The following is a 22,145-nucleotide window of genomic DNA, read 5'->3' on the forward strand; positions in this document are numbered from 1 at the left end:
GTGAAAAGCAAGTAGGTCATGAGCTATTCTGGGGCTGCAGAAAAGCTTGCACGATGTTTCCTGCTGACTTCCTGTTTCATATGCTGCGGTCGGAGCAAACATTTTCTTTATACTAAGAGTAGGTGTTAAGGAAAAACCAGTTTAGAGATGGCAATGGAGTTTCCCCTTTCCATGACGTGGTTTTCCAACGAGCCTGGAAAGCAGAACTCCTATCCCACATCTCGTCTTTCCTTTTTTATTTTTAGGCAGCATACAGAACGTCTCTGTATCCAGGCCGAGATTGGGGTTTTAGAATGGATACGAGATGGGGTATGCACTGAAGGCAGCAAGCCAAACAAAGAAGGAAACCTATTATCAAGAATACAACAGGAATGAGTCGTGTGATACCACCGATATTGGGAAGCCAGGACTATAGCCAGTCCCAGGAGGGTATCAGTGTGGTCTCCTTTGAGAGCGGTGCCTCAGCAATCATGGTCTCCATCTGCTCTATGGTATGTGTGAGATTTGCTTTATAATCTGATATGTATATATACAGCAATGAGAATAGTCTTTCTAAGACTTGGAGCCAGGAGATATTGTGAAATTGTGCATGTGTTCAGTGATGGTTTAAGGAAGGAGTATTTTCTAGACATGATGTGGTGCAGAATGAATGTTTGATTGCAATATGGGTATTTCCCTAGCCTGAGCCCTGTGATACTGTCATTATTTTATTCCAACAAAAACAGCATTAATTTGTACCCTACTATTCAAATACATTACTGTGTAATTGACTGGTGAATTTATAAAAGACCCTTGTGTAAGTCCATCCTGATAGGTTAGAAAGAACTGCATGCATCAATAGTCCTTCTCTGGAATGGGTTGGCATGTGTATGCAAACCCAGCAATCTGTTTGTTCAATAGTTGTGATAAAGTCTGTGCATCGGTAATGTACATATTGGATTGTCAATAGTTCTTGTTCAGACATCGCAATGGCAGGAGAGATGAAGCTAAATATGAGTATACAGAACACAATTGTTAATGAGTTGGCATTCAGGCAAGAAAAGGCAGCTAATAAGAAGTTCTCTGGAGTTTTCTCAAAGCCTTGCTGTTCCAAGAGTTGTGCAGATTGGCGGGATAGGGCTTTGATCTATCTCCAGGTCATCAGGGGCTGCTTTTTGCGGGGAGTCCGGTCTCTGACCGTCTCTGGGTTGTGGAGGCTCAGGGAGAAGTTTGGGATCGGGTTTTGTGGATCCGGACACCTTTCCATCTTTCCACGGCTTCATACAATGGTTTGGCACCCAAATTGGACCTGTGAAAGAAAGCACAGTAGCATGCCCGGGAACGGGACCATGCCAGACAGTATTAGGCAATACAAAACTGACGGTTGTGGGTGACTAACTTTAGTCCCATAATGATTATCCGCGACTGTGGTCTGATTTGAAGTTGATATATTTAGATGATTTAAAGTGTTTTGGGGGGAAAACCAATGGCAAAGTCCAATGGCATGGCATTTCCCGCTTTCTGTTTGTTTGTGTTTATGCTCCAGGAAGAGAAGAAGCAACAGTACAAACATACTGGCTATCAGAAATAATGTTTAAAGTAGCAGTGATAAAAATTGCAAGGGTAGAATGACTGCAGCTAGTTCTGCTTTTTGCGCTGACTGCTGCAGCAAGATTAATAAAATTTAATGATGTCATAGTCAATCTTACAGCAAGGTGTATCAATTTTTCATTCATCAAGGCTTAAATTGTGATATGTGTTTCTTGTAGCGTCGGTTACCTAATATAGGGAAAAAACTGAAATTCAGATTAATTAATGACATTTCATTATGGCTATAATTCTACTATTACTAATCTTATATAATGTTTTTCCACTTTATGAGTAAAAACAATGAAGCATCAGCTTAAGTGTCATAGCAAGATGTAACAGAAATAAATTAGATCAAAGATCAAAAATCAAAAGGATGTGTAAGACATGTTTGAAAAAATTGTTAAAAGAAGCTGCAAAGTAAAGCGTTCATCTTCACATGTCTCATGACAGGAAGACTGTCAATCTGGAAAATATTAAAATCTAGCACTCAGCAAAAAATTATTAAGGCAATGATTAAAGTGAAATTGTTACATTTTGAACCTTGGAGAATTAATTCTATTATACCATTTAATAAAATCAATTTGGATTTGCAAGAAAAGACTTGGGAGGGATTGGTTTAGATGTAGCAACCTCCATGAGTAAAAAATAAAAGTTCAGAATTCTGAATAAAATTTAGAAAAAGAAAATAAAACTGAAGTTTCCTGAAATAAAACTAGTATTCAAAGAGTTATTAAGATAACAAAAAAACAATATGGTATATCTGGTAGTAACACTTGGTAGAATAACACAGTGCCTCCTAGTGGATGCACTATCATCACTTTATAGATGTTAACCTAGAATAAATTTAAGCAATAAGATTCTGAGCTGAAGTATAATGTGCAATACTAAGTAATTAGAATAATTAGAACTTAAACATCAGTTAATTATCAAATGAGTAGAGCTTGAATATGCTCCATTTAAACAAAAGTAACCGTTTTTTTCTTATTTCCGTTCGCCGCACAAGTTACTGACAAGAATACTTCTATAAGCAGTGCTGTGCCTGTCACCACAAAACGTACTTCCTCTTTGTCTTTTTTTTTTTTCTTTGCTCAGCACTGAACTGACAGAAACAGTTTCCTAGAACAGTGCTTTTACGGTAAAGCAACTTTTGCTTCCCTAAGAGACAGTTTAACTCTGTGGTTAAAATGTCCTTTCAGATTGTCAGTAACCTCAATTCAGTATTAACACAGTTTGAAAGCATTAAAAAGTTTTAGTTTTGAAGCTTGAGGGAAAATAGATTTGGATCAGCAGAAGATCTGAGCTTCAGCGCACAGTTAAAGAAATGTATCAGATATATACAAATACAAAATTAGAGAGATAAACTGCAGTACTAAGTTCAGTTTTTTATTTTCAAAAGTTCTCCCTCCCCCACACGAGTTAACAACAGAAAGACAGTGTGTGGGAGGAACAGTGTTTCTCAAGAGAAAAAGAAACAGAGGAAAAAACTCCATTCAATGAATCAATAGTCAGATTTTATCCTAATCTACTTTATTCTAAAAACTAATTCTGTGCACTATTAATGTGATCAATAGCTATGAAATATAAGGTTCAGAATCACGAGGTCATTTTAAATTTTGGTCCGATTTAACTTTGTGAAAAGGAAAATATTTCACATGAAATTTACAGTGTCTTGGCCAAATTTCAACACAGTTGTAACATACATTGAATCTTTTTTGATGTGCGAGGGGCCCCTATCATTTCCTGTAGGGAAATGTGCTTTAAATACGTATGTTTTGTTTATTCTGGTTTCCAATAGAGCATTGTACTGTCTTATTAAATCATTTCTCTCACGTTGGAACCGTTCTTGCTTATATCGCTGCTGCGATATTAGGAGTACCTGGCCCAAGTACCTGGCTAATTTCTTGGAAGACCTGGGAGCATTTTTACTGCGTACGGCACTCCGGGCGGTGTTCAATTCAATTGTTGTCAGAGATCCTTCCAGAGGACAAACTCTTTTTTGTGGGCTTAAGGCAAGCGTCCATCCATGAAATGAATCAACCCAAATGGTGACATAAAAAAATGAACGTTCTAATTTGGCAACTTGTGCTGCTGGAGGACCAGCGACAGGCGAAGGTACAATGACTATTTCCATTTCCTCATTACTCTCCGTGCCTTCCTCACTATTCTCAAGGAAAATAGGCATGGATTGGAGGCAAGGGTTAGGTGACAGGTTAGGAGGTGAAAGAGCTTTAGGGTAAGGCGGAGAGAGACTAGCTTCTCTGATTTCAGTGTCTTTAGTTTCCTGAGGTTTTTTCTCTGAGATGAACGCAGAGGAAACCACGGGAGCCGTGGTTGGGGACTGTGTCTTGTGAGTGTGTGTTCCCAGATGTTCTATGGATTCATATTCTGTCCTTCCTAGTTCATTGGTCCTTTCTCTACTGAGAAAGACTTGAAGTCCTTCTAATAATTCTTCTCCTGTAAGATTTTCTTTGCAAACTGGACCACACTGGCCAGGTTGTGGTTCAATTGTGCCTAGGAGCTGTTTTTCTGAATCAAACTGGGAAGTCTGAATGGACTGCGTCATGGGTTCTGGCATGGGAAGCTGAGGATACAGCGAAGTTGCTGTTCCTGAGGGTTTTTGCAAATCTGGTAAGGGATGAGTGTGTGTACTAGCTGTGCTGACGGACAGTCTGTCTGTTTCTTTACTGTCTGTGTCTAAGGACGCATGAACTAAAAGTGGTGGCTTGAGATTTTTAGTCCTGATGTGTTCTAAAGTCTCTGTACATTTTTTCCAGAGCAATAACTGCTTTAAAGGAGCTCGTGGATATGTATGCAGACTATTACCTATCTGGATCCAATCTTCTACATTTAGAGTTCCTGATTCGGGGTACCAGGGACAACGACAAACTATTTCTTTCATCAATTTTTCCATGTCCCCCAATTTGATATGTACCCTTTCTCCCTTGGTGACTAAATAATGATTCTTCACTAATATTTTCAATTCTTCCACATGACTTCTATGCTGAATTGAAATGCTATCTCCCATACTCACGAATGTTTGGGAACAAACTCGCTGAATAAATACTTACGACGGGTCTGTTGTAGGGAGCAAACTCGCTGAGAAAAAAATACTTACGTTTGCAGGAGCGAGTTTTGCTGTTTTACGATGCGCATCTAGGCTTTCTGTCCAGCCGAATGAGCAGGGAGTTGTCACGTCTCGGGTCACTCCTTGGATCAAGATTTACATCACGTCGGGCTCACCACATGTCGCAATGAAAACACCTCAGACCGGTCTTCAGGGTGAAGCGTGCTCTTCCCGGCTTTTGGGAAGGCTGCTCTTTTATTATAAAATGATCACATAGCATTTCCTATGATACATACGTCACATATTTTCCTGCTACAATGTTTTCCACCATCAGTGTTTATGCTGACCTTTTACTACGTGGGTGCAAGTGGGCAGTAGGTGCAAGCGGTCAGTCTTCAGGCAGGGAGGGAGGAGGTCATTAGCTGGTCATTTGTTCTAAACTATCTAGGTGTGAAAAGCAAGTAGGTCATGAGCTATTCTGGGGCTGCAGAAAAGCTTGCACGATGTTTCCTGCTGACTTCCTGTTTCATATGCTGCGGTCGGAGCAAACATTTTCTTTATACTAAGAGTAGGTGTTAAGGAAAAACCAGTTTAGAGATGGCAATGGAGTTTCCCCTTTCCATGACGTGGTTTTCCAACGAGCCTGGAAAGCAGAACTCCTATCCCACAGATAGTGCTATACAACAGATAATAATAATAATCTCTCTATCTCAATATATATGTGTGTATGTGTATGTGTGGTCCCCACATTTAATTACCGCACCCGACTCTGCTCCAGCTTACAGATGGCTCTGAGCCTGCTCTTTATCATAGCACTCCCACTCTGCAAAGATAAAAATGGGACAATAGCATAAGTAGTCAGTACATGTGATTGTACATATGGATAGGTTGTTCCCTCAGACTGGATATGAAGCTTAATTAAAGCATTCAGCTCCATTTCTTTGTCTTCATGCTCTCCTTATTTAGTTGAAGATGTGTGCTCTTACAGTTCTTCAGTCCTGTCACTGGAGCCCTAACCCCCCCGTGAGCATTCCCGCAGCGTTATCTCCGAACAGAACTGGAGAAGGGCTATTTTCTGCAGGGATGAGCTGCACGTTTCAGTGGTGCGCTGAAGGACAGGGATACGTTTGCAGCAGCCTAGCAGGCTAAGGAGCGGGGATGTGAGTCAGCTGTTACCCTGCCCTCAGCAGAGAACCAAAAGGCAAGATTCAGGCAGCAGCTGAAAGCTTCTAGAAACTGAATTTTAAAAATGAGTCTGTCACCCAAATTTTTATGTATATTTGGGATGCGCATTATGTATAGTCCCTATAAAATATTCTCCTGAAGCACTGTGCCAGGAAAATGTACAGATCTTCAAGGATACTGTATAAAAACTAATTGTTTGGGGTTTTAATTTACCATTGACAATTTAATTTTGCCGAGCCCCATTTGTACAGCAGAAGATAAAAATGATTCATGTACGTTTAAAAAAAAACAAACAAAAAATTAAACAGTAATCATGTTCCATATCAGAAAATATCAAGACTTCCATAGAAGCGAAATATTATGTACCCAAGAATCCACAGAAAATCCCCAAATAAATCACATTTTTAAAATGGGCATCATTTTCTGTTTCAGTCACACATTTAAGTTATTTTTTAATTTTCTGATCGCTTTGTCTTCCTTTGGAGATTTGTATGAGAGAACACTCAGATTTCACTGATGGGTTTTTTCCTCACTACTCACCTACTTTTGATATCCGACAGAAGGGAATCATGGTGAAAACAGCAATAGTAGCAACATTTTTTCATAGTGTACCGTAACATGAGCCACAATAAAAGTGACAAACTGATGTCACTGGCATTCAAAATGCATTCTGGTTGGCTAACTGGAAAATGTAGCTGAGAGCCATCTATAACATGGGAAATGCCGCTTTCTGAACTACAGCTCCCATTATGACTTAGCATTCTTCCCATAAACACAAAATGGGGAAAACCCTTTAGTACATCTGGCCCAGAGTCTGTTATCGTGGCAGAGGTGATATTTTCTACCGAACCTCCATTGCTCTTCTAATTGTCGTTATGTGAATGGGGCCACTTCTTCCCTGATGGATAAAAGTACTGTTAGCATTGGGGCTGGGACATAGAAAACTCTTTTACCCCAACATCTGATAGTGCTGTAAAGCCCAGGATAACCAAACTTGTTCTGGATGGAGCTGCCAAGAGAAATCAGTGAAACCAAATTTTTGCTGCTGTGATATCTGGATGTACCAGGCAAATTAAAGAGCTCAAAACATTTCTACCCTAATTGGTAAATATACTTTGGGGACTGAGAATGCCCTCATTTCTCTAGTGATGGATTGATACCAAGCCGTGGAGGCAACAAGTTGAAAATTAGAAGCCAAAATGTCCAATCTTTGGATTCTTTATTATAAAAATGAGTTTCTTTAAAAAGCCCGACTCTGGCCGAGAAAAGTGCTACTGGATCAAGAATGCAAGAAAAAGAATGGCAAAGAGATATTTTGGTATTAGGTGAGGGAGTACGGAAGATTGGGGATTGTTAAAGGGAGAGAACGAGAGGTGAGGGAAGGAGAAGGGTGGGAGTTTTAAACTGAAAGAGCATGATTAAGAGAAAAGCCATGAGGGAGAGGCTGGGAGGGAAATGGAGAAGGTTGGCCAGAGAAGCAGAGGCAGTGAGATGTTGCCATGGAAAGAAGGAGAAATGCAGGAAGTAGGGAGATATTGGTTGAGGAAAAATAAAGAAGCGAAGGAAAGAGGCAGCTTATTCATCCACCTCTTAATTTGTGCGACATAATACCTTGGCACCCTGGATCTCTTTTATTTACAATCCAACATGCTCTTTAAGGCTGTCCATTACAGATCTTCTTGAGGTTTCCTCGCTTTGTTAAGCACATCTTGGCAAGACTCGCGACCTGACTTTTTCGGTTGGCGATCCCATACTCTGGAATTCCTTGCCTGAACAAGTATATATTGTGTCTAGCTCTGATGTCCTTAAAAAAAAAGCCTTGAACATATGGCTTTTCAGGCAAGCCTTTGACAGCAGTGGTGGTTGAGCACATTTTGCATGTTAATGATCTCAGCTGCAGTATAGAAATCCGGATGGAATTTGTTATGTCTCAGTCTTTTTTGCCCATAATCTATTTAGATTTTGTTTGTTATGGTTTTTAGGTATATGGTGTTTTTGATATTTACTGGTCATGGTTTTACTTTGTAATGATTACTTTTATTCTGATTTATGTATGTTTAATTGTACCCCTCCACGAGCATTGGAATGGCAGGATATTAATAATTTTAAATGAATAAATAAATAAGTGCACAATGGGTTGGCTATTCATTGGCCTTTGCCTGTCCTGAACCTATCATGTCATGTTAATTCAAAGCCAGAAAGTTGAAGACAAGGAACTTGTTTGTGATTTCCCATGATAACCATTCCTTGATCCAAAGAGTATCTGCAGACAGATTGATCAAGGGGGTTTCTCTATAAGGGGCATTGGGAGGAAACCTAGGTTTTAGGTGGGTTAAACAAGTCATTGATGTGGTAGGTATGGTACAGCACAAATGGTTTCAACCAGCTAATGGATCATCATTATGCATTGGGTGTGTGTGGTGGGGGAAGGGCAGTGGAGGGGGATAATATTTGCATAACAGGAAACCAGAGGAAGAGATTTATATGCACTGTTAAGATTCTACTGTTCAGTTATCTCCCCTTTCCAGATCCAAGTTAATTCTCCCTGTTTTATTGTAACTCTCTCACATCCATGCTATTGTTTACTGTGTTTGAATTTTGAATATTGATTACTATGTTACTCTCTGCCTTATTCACATTGTTAATTGTAAACCGTGTTGATGTGATTCTTGTCATGAAAGTCGGTATAACAAAATAATAAATAAATAAATAAATAAAATAAATATGAAGCAGTCCAGTTATGATACACATGATTGTTTTCAGCTGGGTGTCAATAAGATATGTATGTGATGCCCTGTGCCAGATAGGTGTGCAGTAATCTGCTGCCAAATATGATAGAGCAAAAGCTGAAGTGTTATAGCTACAGTTTCCCATGTTGAACCAGCAAGCATGGGTAGCAGGTAGAGGCATTCACGGAGCGGGATGCCAGTGGCCAGTAGTTATTGTTCCACCTTCACGGAGCGGAAGGATGGAGGGCTGCTATCTCCAAAAAAAATAAAAAAAACAAACAAAAAATAATAACAGGGGTGGGTAAGAGTATGGGGCAAGGGTGTGGCCTGCTTGTTACAGCAGTTGCTACCCCTAATTGAGCTGGATGTCACTTGGATGCAGATACGGCGCTGCTCTCTACATTGGTGGTGGGGTGGAGGGGACTTAGGGCTGGAGGGTACTGGAAGCCAATAGTAACAGGTGGGAGAGAGAAAAAGGGAAATAAAAATGGATAAAGTGCGTAGCTTGCTGGGCAGACTGGATGGGCCGTTTGGTCTTCTTCTGCCGTCATTTCTATGTTTCTATGTTCTGGAATTTTATCTTTACTGCTTTGCTTTTTGGTGCTCCTGAAAGGTTCTGTCTAAAGTCACTACTACATTTTTTGGACAAGGATCATGCCTTTGGCCACCCATGTAGATATTAATGTCAGGTTACTGCTACCACTCTCCCCTTCCAGGCACATCACCGTTCTCCTCTATGACTTGAATGGAAGGGTTTTATTTACAAGTGGTGCTGAACCCAGTCCAGTCGTCCATTACACACTGTGAATGTTGAATCCAGGTCTTGTCCTACGAGCTTGCTTCGCCAGTATTCCATTCCAGAGTCCAGGCGCACTCTGCAGCGACAGTTTCACACTCCAGCTCCACTAGGCAGCCCTCAGCTGTTAAATTGCTAAAACACTGGGCCTTTCCCAGCAGCTCCTTTTTGACCCCCCTCCCCCCCAAAGGTCCAATCCATGTCCTTCGGATGGGTAAGCTAACACTGGCCTGAGGCCATCAGTTACAGTCACACTGTGCCCTCACTAGTAAGGCACCAGCCTCTAACCCCAGTGCACTGCCTCCATAACATGCACATTTTCTCTCATGCATATTCATTGTGGATATCCTAACAGGAAAAAAGAAAAAAGAGACCACATTTCAGGAACACTGGCTGAACTACACTGGCTACCAATCGAACAAAGAATACAATATAAAGCACTGTGCATAATTCATAAAACTAATCCACGATGAAAAGGCAGACTGGCTAAACACAGCACTTCGGGTACACGTACCACAGAGAAATCTAAGATCAGCTAATAAGGCGCTATTAACGGACGGTTCCAGCTGTGAAATCAGCACGTCTCACCCAAGTAAGGGAGCGAGCGCTGTCTCTGGCCGGTCCAGTACTGTGGAATTCAATGCCACTCGAAATAAGACTGCAAAGAAGTCTGAAACCATTCAAAGTAAGTCTAAAAATATGGCTTTTTAGACAGGCTTTTTATAAGGAGAACGAAGAAAAACAAATGAACGCAAAGTAAGCACCAAGAAATCAGTTTTTAATTTCTTTTTACTATCTCCAAACACATTTTGTAGTGTTAAATTTAGACGTGAACCATGCAGAAGTTTTCCAACCAACTAAATTCAACTTGGAGTTTTTATTAGAACAAATCTGTTACAGTCCAATGATGGCACACCTATGTTATGTTAGCTACACTAATCAATTTTTACTTCTATTTGTGTCTTTTTGGAAACCATTGTGATGGTGATCTAACTTAATGAAGGTATAGAAAAGTTTTTAAATAAATAAATATCCTGAAAACCCGACTGGCTGGGGGGGTCCCCAGGATACAGTTGGGAACCACTGCTCTAAACAGTGCAGACTATGGTTCAAGACCTACCAGTCATCTTTAAACCCAGACAGTTAAGTTATTTTTTTGGCTCTGGCATCACGTTGGTTCTTTATTAAAAAAGGACTCTTGCTGCTTATGTCGCAACACCAGAGGCATGCTCACAGATTTCCAGTTTGAGGTAATCCACCACTGAACAAATTCATTAAGATCCTCCACTTTTATTCTGATCCTCACTTTATTCCTGAGAAGATAATTGATTAATGTTTTAGGCTTTTGATTACTCTTTCTCCTTAGCCACTCCCACTGTTATCAATTCAGGGAGCTTTGTGTGCTGCTGGTAAGATGCACACTCAGAAACCTGAAAAGGGAATAAAGTAAGACTATGGTAAAAAAAAAAAAAAAAAAAAATTGAATGGAGATTATTTTTAATTGTAGGGATTTGTGGTCATAATAAACAAAAAGATGCATATCTAATTTGAAAACAGGATGCCAAAGTCAACATTTATTAGCAGTTATTCATAAATTGAGAGTGTACACCTTGAATCCCTACAATAAGAACATAAGAACATGCCATACTGGGTCAGACCAAGGGTCCATCAAGCCCAGCATCCTGTTTCCAACAGTGGCCAATCCAGGCCATAAGAACCTGGCTTGTTGTCTTGGGTCAGAAATGCATTTGGTTTTTAAATCAGGCAAGAGTCTCAGATATAAAGTCAGCAACATCTACATCAGTGGCTCTCACCCCATTTCTCTGGATACACCCAGCCAGTCTGGTTTTTGCGTATCTGCAATGAATAAGTAAGATACAGATTTGCTTGTGCTGCCTCTATTGAATGCAAATCAGTCTCATGCATAATCATTGTAAATCCTGAAAACCAGACTGGATGAGCGTGTCCTGAGGACTGGGTAGAGAACCCCACTCTAGATACAGGCATCTGAGCCTAAAATAATCCAGGCCATGACATAGCCAGGGGCCCCTGCTCTCCCATAATTCTGTGGCCACAGTAAGAGCTGCAAAATTCAGCCCTTGCCATGGAATTGGACAGTCCTCCTGGCCTTATTACCGTGGGAGACCAGGGCCGGGTTCTTAGAAGAAGAGAAGGGCATTGGTGGCAGGCAGGATGGCACATTCCTCTGCCCCCTTTGCCTGGTGGCAGGTGGGATGGCAAAGTACTTCTCTCCTGGCACTCTCCTCCCTTGCTGCCATGATACCCTCACGTGGTTCAAAGCTTGACTCAGGCTCCAGCACTGGAGAAGGGAGACACGGCTTGAGGAGCTGCAAGATCACGGTCCTTCTTTCTCTTTCCCGACATGAAGGGTGAGTGAGGGGATCGTGGCAGGGGAAGGGAAGTAATGTGCCATCCTACCTGCCGCCAATGAGGCTTCTCTTCTTGTGGGGGAGGAGTTTGCGTTCCCACTGATGCCAATGAATGAGCGGGGGGGGGGGGGGGGAGTGAGTGAAGGAGGATGAGAGGAGATCATGGAGGGGAAAAGGAGTGAAAGAGGCTGAGTTGGGATTATGGTGGAGGAATGAAGGAGGGAAAGTGGGGGGAGGGTGTGAAGGAGGTGAGCAGAGAGAGTGGAAGAGAGTGGGAATGAGCGAGGGGGGGAGGGGCAAGGGGGGGGGAGTGAACAAGGGAAAATTACAGGATTAGAGGAAAGGAAAGGAAATTAAACCCGGGAAGGCGAACAATCAGGGGGAGGGAAAGTGAATAATGGACAGTGAGGGAACTGAACAAGGGAGAGCAAGGGAAGGGCAGTGAATGAGAGACGGTGAGGGAATGCAGAGTGGGGGGAAGGGGAGGGAATAAGGGGAGAGTGCCAAGAGAAAATAAATGAGGAATAGTGAGTAAGGGGATCTTGGGGCTGGGTGGACTGAGGAATCACGAAGGTGGGGAGAGTGAGAGAAGAAAGTGACTGAAGGATTAGGGGGGATGAGAAAGAGTACCATTGTGAAAGAGAGGGAGGAAATGGAAAAGAGAGTGAGTGTGGAGAGTCAATGAGGGGATAATCATGGGTGCAAGTTGAGTGAGGACATAGGAAGGGAAGTAAGATGTGAATGAGAAAATTGGAGGGGGGATGTGATTGGGGGCTGTGGCCTCCTTCTCCACCCCATCCTCATTTTCTCTCCTTCTCCTCCACCCCCTCCCCAAGTCTCCTTTCTTCCACTCCCCTCCCCAGTTCTTCTCTTCTTCGTCCTGATCTTCCATCCCCATCCTCAATACTCCTCTCCATTCCTGATTCTTCTCTCCTCTCTTCCCTTTTCTTATCCTCCCACTTCCCTCATCCTCTCCTCCCTCAGTGCCTCTGTCCTTCTCTAACCCTTATTTCTCTGTCCCTTCTGCCTAAGATTCCATTTCCCTCCTCTAAAACCCTATTCCCTTTGCGATCTCTCACCATTCCCTTCCTACTCAATTCTAATAACTAAGGTCCCTTTTCCTCTAATAAAAAACAAAATAAATGAATTGAAGTAATAAAAATTAAATTGCAAATATATGCAAAATTTTGCAAATTTGCCATAGAATTAGTTACGTCTTACCTCAGAATCTTGAAAAATATGCCACAGGAAACTGGGGGCTCTGCTCATAGCCTTCCTTTCCTTGTTAAGGAGCTCAAATCTAATCTGAATTGATTTAGTCCTACCTAACAGACAGCGGGTTTTCTCAGATAAGCAGTTAAGAAAAGAGAAGCAACAAAAAGTGCAAATAGCTCTCTGCAGCTCCTGCGAAGAGTAAGCAGTTAAAATCACAGCTTTTCTATGGGCGGTGAACAGGCAGTAAACTCATGTGATAATGAGGAATCAAGGTATGGCAAAAGCTTTGCATGGGTTTTAATGTCTTGCTTTCTGATAACTGGAAAAAATGTTTTACATTTAATTAATATACTCAGGGGTTCTTCATTTTCGGGGATTATTTTCTATAAAAAGTGATAGGAATTTTTTGTTTAAACTATAAAAGTGTGATGCAAATAGCCCTGGTCTGCACTGAGTTTCTGCTCTGTTTTCAGTCCCACGATCAGGCAAGCTGGAGCAGCTGCTGGCTTGGAGATGCTGTCTGTCAGAGGGTGCGTAACCTGCACGCTGCTAGCAATCAAGAAGCTGATGCTGACATTGACACCAGCAGCAGGAGCTGCTTTCTAATTAGTTTGATGTTATTATTCAACATCTGACAATACAACACAACTAAATATCCCAGCTTACTGGATTTGTGTAAGGATATATATATATATATTAATATATTTAATATTTCAGAAAATAATATACTGCTTAACAACTGGCAAAGAGGCCAAGGCAAAGCCCTTGGAGTATATGGTAGGAGACAAGAGAGCTAAATTCAGCAGCATCTTGGAGTCACAGTCAAATGTTATTTTCATTTTAAGCTTTCAGCGTCAGTGACTTCTGACAAGGACATGATGAGAGAAAAATATGTCATGTAAAAAAAAAAAAGGTTAAATCCTGTAATATAAAAGGCACGCCTATGGCTTTGGGGCCTCCAGTTTATTTTTGTTTTATGCTGGTTAGATTTGTGGATATTAATTTTATTTTACATGATATTTGGAGAGTTCCTTGTGAAAGCATGAGATATGATGCACAGAGGATCCTTAGCTGTGGGGAAGCAAAGGTAAAACCAGAGATCAAGTATGATCTGTTGAAAAATAGGCAGGCCGGATGGGGTGGGTAGTTTTTATTTGCTGCCATAGTCTATGTTTAGTGGAAGTAATCAAGCATGCTACTGTGGTTTTGGCATCAAACTCTGCACGACGTTTGGCTCTACTCTAAGATTCTGATAAGAGTTACATATAGGTAAGTTACAAAGAATGTTTAAAATACAAATCCTGCTTTCTTTTTGAGATAGGATATTTATGAGCCTGCCAGTTTCCTCTTGCTCCTGTCAGCTTCCAGAAATATTGGAACTGACCAAACTACCCAGGACTTTTTTTTCTCCAATTCTTATAGCCTCTCCCTTCTCAGCACAGCCACAGCCCCTGGTCAGGGGCCACAAACTACAACTTTCTCTGGAAACCTGCTTAATGTGGACCCTAATTCTGGCCAATAGGTGTCACTGTTGAGTGAAGACTGAGATTCCCTCTCCCCCACAGGGGCTGTGAATGCTGCTTTCACAGCATTCCCAAACCCTGGTTGGCCCCGGGGAGCAAAAGTCTGACTCAGCAATTGAACCCATGTCTTCTGCATGGCAGTACACATTTGGCCCCTTAGCCAGGGTATTTTGCCTGCTGGATCATGTTTGTTTTGGGTTTTTTTTTAATCAATTGGTCTTAGAGATGGTGAGGAGGACCTCAAATGCTCTTCTTTCTGTTAAGGATCATTTCTGTCTATGACATCATTATGCACTAGTACAGTGAGATTCAGCACAGCACCTCAAGCTTCCTGAGGTCCAGACTCTTATACATGATGCACAGAAACACAGTAGTTCATAGGCAGCAGAAAAGTGAACGTGACTCTTTCAATACAGATTATTTTTTAGATGATCTGATAGCATCTTGCAAAGGCTACTGCATCTCCAGGAAACTAATTCTCTTCATTTTTGCTCAATGATGAATTGTTCAATGCCCATTATTACACAGAGGAGCCACCGTCTCACTCCCAAGATACTGCAGTCCAGTCTCCAGTCTGGAGGATCAAGTCAGGTTTGATGTCAGGGGCCTTCTTGGAACTTAAAGGTGCTCTACAGCTGCCTGGATTCTCTGGGCAGGCATCCTCACAGAGAGCCACTGCACATACCCATATGCTTCAACTCTCTGCATGGATCACGCTGGCTGCCACAACATATACCTGGCTTTGACCATTATTGGCCTCTGCACAGGGTGATTGGAACAAACCAGTTTAATCAGTAACAGCAAGGGGGTGGAGGGACAGCGTGTTATGTGCAACCTTACCAATAAGCCACCCCGCAGCCCTTGAGGAGTTTAATTTAAATTCTTTACAAAAAAGATTAAAGTTATTGTGCATTAGGATTAAAAAGTGTACAACTAACTGCTTACCACAACCAGGCTCGGAAGCATAGTGGTATTTGGAATAGATTCATGGGACTTAGGCATGCCGCATATGCTTCACTCAAGGGCAGCTCAAGGCAATCTGTTGCCTGAGGCGAGGGATGAGATGACACCCAAATCAACAATAAAGCAAAGAGAAGAGTATTGCCTTGAAGTCTGGCCCTTTGGTGATTTGAAATGCTGGGGAAGAGGGGGAAATGGGAGTCAGAGTTCCCAAGGAAGTGGCAGATAGATTGTCAATAATGATATTTCTAGGAAGCTGGCAACACTACCACATTCTCAGGAACCCTACCACCTATCTCCTGTGCTTCCCCAGCATCTGCTCCCTGGAGAAGTGAGAAATGGGTGAATGGTGGGGGTCTATGAATGGCACACTCACAGGCCGATGCAATAAGACGCCCATTAAAACAGGTGCTCGCATTGAGCACCCTTTTTCCTAACACACGATGCAGGTAAAAAGGTTGCACTAGGGAAGAATTGTGCGTCCCTAGCGCTCAAATGTATCGGGCACCCACAATTGCGCTCAATGGGGCAGATTTTCAAAGGGTTACGCGTGTAACATACGTGCATAACCCCCGAAAAGCTGCTCCAACCAGAGGCAGGCGTAAATCTCAAATAAAAGTAGGGGGGGGGATTTAGGTAGGGCTGGGGGGTGGGTTAGATAGGGGAAGGGAGGGGAAGGTGGGGGGAGGCGGTAGGAAAGTTCCCGCTGAGGCCGCTCCGATTTCGGAGCGGCCTCGGAGGGAACAGAGGCAGGCTGCGTGGCTTGGCGCACGCAAGTTGCACAATTGTGCACACCCTTGCACGCGCCAACCCTGGATTTTATAACATGCGCGTGGCAGCGCGCACCTGTTATAAAATCAGGTGTAGATTTGTTCACGCCAGGTTGCGCAAACAAATCTACGCCTGCACATAGATTGTAAAATCAGCCCCAATATGAGCTTCTGTTTCATCCTGCTTCAGGTCAGTTTTGCCCAATATACATATACAATAGCAAGGGGCGAAATCAGCTTGGTATGTGTATATTATATTGTGCATCCAAACTTTTTTTTTACATCAAGAATTTACACTACAGATCTTTATTCTTCAACACTGCAAGCAGTAGATTTAAGTTTTGCAACGAAACTAAGTAGGAGGAACCACATAGAACTATATTTTTTAAATTTCTCCTGTGCCCTTGACTCATGGATTGTCTTAATGCCACCTCCGGGGCCTGAGTTACATTTGCCGCATTAAAACGTGTGCGTTGGGCACTCAGCAATTTTCTACATCTTTTTTACATCTTATCTACATGGAATTTACATGTGATGAGCGCTATCGGCTACGAATTTGTTTGGGCATGCATTTTAGACATGCTAATCTCCTTATTGCATCCAGTGCATCCCAAACACGTGGCCAACCTGTGTGCTAGGCTGGGCACACTTTACTGCAACAGCTCCTCAGGGCTGGTGCAAGGATATAAGGAATACTAGGCTAGCCTTACTGACTTGTTCCTTCCTCCCCAAAGCCCTTCCTACACACAATTAAAAATTATGCATTAATAATAGAATTTGTATGAAAACAATTTTCAGTCTTTTGAGGTAAAACTATCACAACAAAATGTATGTTTATATTTAGATGCAGATTATGCACTGCTATGGTGCCAACCTGTAAAAAAGATAGTTGGAGCCAATATGGTATTATAGTGTGTGTTGGATGTGGGCTTTCCCTCAGAAACCCATGAGTAAACTGAATTACAATTATAATATAGTAAACCCCCTATACCAAAACAGAACTAACTGCCAGCACTTAAAACAGTAACAAACCTACCTATGAAAAGGAAACATTATAAATATTAAATCAGGCCTTAACACACTTGCTATTAGGTTCATTCCTTTTTGCTTTTTATTTTATTTTTCCAAGGAATTTCAATGTTATAACAAAAAATATTCTGTGAAAAAATTACCTTTATAACACACAGGTGAAAAATCAGTAGAAAAGTAGTTTTTTTACTAATTTTTCTTCTGTGTGTTATAACAAAGTCAGTTTTCCAAAGATTCTTCTTTTGTTATATCATTGAAATTACCAGGAAAAATAAAATAAAAACAGAAAATAAAGATCCCTAGCTATTAAGAAAACAGAACAAGTCAAGCTGCTATAGATTCTGTGACATGCTGCCAACCATAGGGTGTTACATTGCAGTTGGCATACTGTACCTCATTTTTTCAGGCTTGGCACACTGCTGGACCTCCTATCATTGCTCCCAACATCCTGCTCCTTTGCTGCATCCTGCTGCTCTGAATAAGGACCCGTAGAAACTTATCAGCTTTATAGACAATGCACCCAAGATTTCCTGACGCGCAGACTGATGACATCATCACTGCTCTAACATAAAAGAAAGCTCACTCCTCTGGGCAGGTGCCTGAGCAACAGGCCCTGATTCTTTGTTCCTCTGCATCTGGCTGTTCCTGGTTCTGACAACCAATTGAGGCCTGGCCTGGTTCCTGACCTTGCTTCTGTCTGCTGCCTACCCTATTCCTTACTTGTCTCCTGCTTCTGAATGGACTCCACCTTCCTTGATATTGCCTACCTATCCAAGTCTCTGTCTCACAAATCTGTACTGTGCCTTGGCCTTGTCATTCAGTGGTCCCAGGGAGTTTCTGGAAGCCAAATTTAGGCTTTTAGATAGAAAGCTAAAATCCAGAACCTCCAGGGTAGGATTCTCAAAAATGCTCCATGTTCCATGTGCAGGATCCCAGAGGCAAGCAGAGCCCCAAAGCCTCTGATGAGGCAATGGTGCAAGGAAGAGGCTTTTAGATTTGTTAGGAATTGGGTTTCATTTTGGGGAAGGGGGGCCTTTTCCAGAAGGATGGGCTCCACCTTAACCAGAGTAGAATCTGGCTGCTGGCACTAACCTTTAAAAAGGAGGTAGTGCTATTTTTAATCTAGATGATGGGGGAAAGCCGATAGACGCTAGGAAGCGCATGGTTTGGAATGATATATCTTTGAAGGATACTAAGAGAACAGAGAAAATAAGGCTTCCCAGTAGAGAGGTTGCAAATAAATGCCATTTTACTTAAAAGGCACTTAAAAGTGCCTTTTAAGTAAAATGCAGAAAGATTCCAAATTACCCCTGTCAACTGATCAGCAAGTTGTTAATACAAACAAGAAACATACTTTGAAATGTCTGCATACAAATGCTAGAAGTCTAAAAAATAAGATGGGAGAATTAGAGTGTATAGCACTGGATGAAGAGGTAGATATAATTGGCATCTCAGAGACCTGGTGGAAGAAAGATAACTAATGGGACACTTGATACCAGGGTACACATTATATCGAAATGATAGGATAGATCAAATTGGTGGAGGGGTGGCACTATATGTTAAAGAGTGTATAGAGTCAAACAGGATAAAAGTTCTGCAGGAAACAAAATGCAATGTTGAATCTTTATGGATAGAAATTCCAGATGAAAAAGGGAATAAAATAATAGTAGTAATGGCCAGAATGAACTAACAGACAATGAATTGCTAAAAGAAATTAGGGAAGGTAACTAAATCAGCAGCACAGTAATAATGAGTGATTTCAATTACCCCAGAACTGACTGGGTGAATGTCACATCAGGACATTCTAGAGAAGTAAAATTCCTCGAAGAAATAAATAACTGCCTCATGGAGCAGCTGGTACAAGAACCAACAAGAGGGGAAACTATTTTAGACCCAGTCCTTAGTGGAACACAGCATTTGGTGTGAGACATAACAGTGCTGGAGCCACTTGGCAATAGTGATCACAACATTTTCAAATTTGACTTAATAAATATATTCCTCCTAGTACACATGAACATCAAATAAATAACCCTTGTGGAATTACAGTTAGTATGTGAATTTAACAAAATCGTGCGATTCAATCCCAGATGTTGCCGTTGAGAGCCTACCATAGCTTGAGCGCACATATCACACGAGTGCACATATCACACGTGCCACATATCACACGAGTGCACATATCACACGAGTGCACATATCACACGTGCCACATATCACACGAGTGCACATATCACACGTGCCACATGGTTAGCTGCCTTTGGTGGAATCATTTGTATCTTTATTAGAAACTCATGCAAAAGTGGAAATACTTGTGTTCAGTTCTAGACATCACATCACAAGAAAGAATTAGAAAAGGTACAGAGAAGGGTGACCAAGATGATAAAGGGGAAAGAACAATTCCCTTATGAAGAAAGGCTAAAGAAGTTAGGACTCTTCAGCTTGGAGAAGAGATGGCTGAGGGGAGAAATGTTTAATCTTTCAAAAAGTATAAAGACTAGGGGACACAATGAAGTAACTGGGTAATACATTTAAAACTTATAAGAGAAAATATTTTTTTTACACAACGCATAATTAAGCTCTGGAATTAGTTGCCAAGGTATGTGATGAAAACTGTTAGTATAGCTGTGTTTAAAAAAAGGTTTGGACAAATTCCTGGAGAAAAAGTCCATTAACCATTATTAAGGTACAGTTGCAGAAATCCACTGCTTATTTCTGGGATAAGCAGCTTGGAATCCATCTACCCCTTGGGATTCGGCCAGGTAATTGTGACCTTGATTGGCCACTGTTGGAAACAGGATGCTGGGCTTTATGGACCTTTGGTCTGACCCAGTATGGCATGTTCTTATGTTCTTATATTCTCCCTCCAGTTATCAAATCAAATTTGATCATGTTATGATCACTATTGCCACATGGCCATAACAGCATTACCAAGTGGCCCTAACAGCATTTCCACTATGGATTAAATCTAAAATAGCTCCCCTCCTTGTTGATTCTTATACCAGCTGCTCCATGAAGCAAACACATCAAACACACCACTCAACAATCAAAACTAAAAAAATATTCCCCACTTTCCATACTTGGGAAATTTTGGTTTCCAGTCACCCTGAGATTGTAATGGACTTGTGAGGAAGAGAGAGAGGGGGATACACAAACGTTCCCCTTTTTCTCATGTATACACACTGTAACACACAGATGCTTTCTCACTCACTCACATGCATGCTCCCTCACACATGCTTCCTCCCTCTCTCTCCTATTCACACACATGCTTTAGCTCACAAGCTCCCTCCTTTTACTATCTCACACACTCCTTCCCTCCTTTTCACACTCTCCCTTCCTCTCTCTCCTACTCACATACATGCTCATCACACACACTGCTTCCCTCTCTCTCTCACTCACACACACATGCTGACTCACATTCTCACTAACACCAGGGCCTCTTTTCCACCTTCCTTTTTTCACCATCAGCTGGATGGGCTTGTTGTTTCTTTAGCCACTGGCCCTCTCTCTGCTTTTTTTCTTTTGGCTGCGTCAGCCTCACTAACGGGCCAATACAGTAAAAACGCGGGAGAGCGGGCGAGCACCCGCTCTCCCGGCATGCACACAGGCCACTCTCCTGTGCGCGCAATTCAGTATTTTAATTTATGAAAATTAGGCCTGGTGGTAAAAAGAGGTGCTAGGGACACTACTGCATCCCTAGCGCCTCTTTTTTGATGGAAGCAGCGGCTGTAGGCGGGTTTGACAGCCGACGCTCAATTTTGCTGGCGTCAGTTCTCGAGCCTGCTGACAGCCACGAATTCGGAAACCGGACGCCAGCAAAATTGAGCGTCCGGTTTTCGACCCGCCAGCCGCGGGCCCATTTAAAGTTTTTTGTTTTTTTTTAGTTTTTTTAACTTTCAGGACCTCTGACTTAATATCACCATGATATTAAGTCGGAGGGTGCAGAAAAAAGCAGTTTTTACTGCTTTTCTGTGCAATTTCCCGGTGCCCGGAGGCGCCTACCTTTGGGTAGGTGCTAATTTCTGAAAGCAAAATGTGTGGCTTGGCTGCACATTTTCCTTTCTGAATTGCGCAGGAATACCTTATAGGGCCATCAACATGCATTTGCATGTTGCGGGCGCTATTAGGTTCCGGGGGGTTGGACGTGCGTTTTTGACACGCTATTACCCCTTACTGAATAAGGCCTGAAAGTCTCTCTCTCTCTTCTGCTGCCCACTGCGTCCAAATGCCGGCTAACAGTGCGCTCCATCGGAGCGCTCCATCGGAGCGCACTGTACTGAATCGGCCTGAAAGTCTCTCTCTCTCTTCTGCTGCCCACTGGGTCTCTCTCTCTCTTCTGCTGCCCACTGGGTCTGCTATCCCATTCAATTGCATGGCTTTCACACCCGGTAATTCCAGGCCAGGCTCCACATTCCCATCCCTAACACTCAACCATACCCTCCTTCCCTTTCCTTTCATTCATTCCGCCCTCCCCCCTTTGTAATTACACTCTAAATCTTCCTCATACCCGGCATTTTCTTCTTTCTAGTAGTACATTAGGATACCTCTCTAGGTTGTCCTTCAACTGGTAAAGTGAGAACCCAGCTGGTGCACAGGTATTCCTTCTATCCCCTCCTTTCTCTCACTCACCCCTTATATTCATTCCCTTCCCTCTCATCCTTCTCTCCTCTTCTTCTCAGCCCAGTTCCCACATTTCCCTCTCATTTTGCCTTCTACCTTCATTCACCTCATATTCCATCCCTTCCTTCTCACTTACACTTCTGGTCTCCTACCCCTTTCTTTATTCAGCCCACACCACACCCTTCTCAACCTCTCCTCTCCATTTATTCGCCCCCTTTCATTCACTGGTTGAAATAAGATCAGAGGCCTGTCAAGTTCAGCTTTATTCTCTCTACTGTTATTACATGTACAATACAGAGCC

At 42.1% G+C, this 22,145-nt stretch overlaps 1 long non-coding RNA gene across 1 annotated transcript in view; it reads left to right on the top strand.

Moving 5' to 3' along the window:
* The first annotated feature begins 140 nt into the window (after positions 1 to 140).
* Positions 141 to 22,145, top strand: part of LOC115092226 — an 81,926-nt gene continuing 59,921 nt past the window's right edge. The window contains exons 1-2 of the long non-coding RNA XR_003856953.1: positions 141 to 491; positions 13,422 to 13,623. This is a non-coding gene — a long non-coding RNA (uncharacterized LOC115092226). The remainder of the gene's footprint in view (positions 492 to 13,421; positions 13,624 to 22,145) is intronic.

Source organism: Rhinatrema bivittatum, chromosome 5 (genome assembly GCF_901001135.1).
Source record: "Rhinatrema bivittatum chromosome 5, aRhiBiv1.1, whole genome shotgun sequence".
Taxonomy (NCBI): Eukaryota; Metazoa; Chordata; class Amphibia; order Gymnophiona; family Rhinatrematidae; genus Rhinatrema; species Rhinatrema bivittatum.